The sequence below is a fragment of the Penaeus monodon genome, chromosome 29 (genome assembly GCF_015228065.2).
Source record: "Penaeus monodon isolate SGIC_2016 chromosome 29, NSTDA_Pmon_1, whole genome shotgun sequence".
NCBI classification, from domain to species: Eukaryota; Metazoa; Arthropoda; class Malacostraca; order Decapoda; family Penaeidae; genus Penaeus; species Penaeus monodon.
Genome location: NC_051414.1, coordinates 35,668,058 through 35,668,634, shown reverse-complemented (window position 1 = coordinate 35,668,634; position 577 = coordinate 35,668,058). Strand labels below are relative to the sequence as shown.

Here is a 577-nt window from a genome sequence, read left to right as displayed (position 1 = left end):
AAATTTTTGAATAAAGTAGGGATGATCCCCACAAATTAAAAGGGCTTTTTTAAAATATCAATTTTGAGTGGTTAAAAAATGTCTTAATACCCGAATCAAACTTTTCCCCTTTTTAAACTGATTATGAGAAATACAACTTAATCTTATATCTCAGGTTGCTTAAACTTATAATAAACTTGTAAGGCATGCCATCCAACCAAAGATATACACAAAAGACGCCAATCAAATCAAACAAGCGGAAGACGACAGGGAAGCAAGCCAGAATTTTGCGCCCTTGCCCTGCCTCTTCCCTCTGCTTACCTTCTTGGTGCCGCTCTCCTGCAGGGTGAGAAGGGCCGAGCTTGCCTGAACCACCGAGTCGTCCTGTCTCCTCTTCATGCCTGGAACCGGGGATTTGGGGATTTTGGTTTAACAGATATCGTTCCCCGTCTGTTGCGCGGTTAGCCCTCTGGTGTTCTCAACGGGTCCTAAATCCCTTCTATTTCCCCCCGGCTTTGTGGAAAAGTTGCAAGAATTAAAAACCTAACTCAGCTAATGCTATTATTTCAATAATTGATTGACAAAGAGAAAAAAAAGC

The 577-nt window shown here is 41.6% G+C and overlaps 1 protein-coding gene across 1 annotated transcript in view; it reads right to left on the bottom strand.

The window, feature by feature from the left end:
* The window catches only part of LOC119592201 (uncharacterized protein C2orf42-like), a gene marked incomplete in the record, with an annotated part of 14,697 nt that overhangs the window by 1,620 nt on the left and 12,500 nt on the right, over positions 1 to 577 (bottom strand).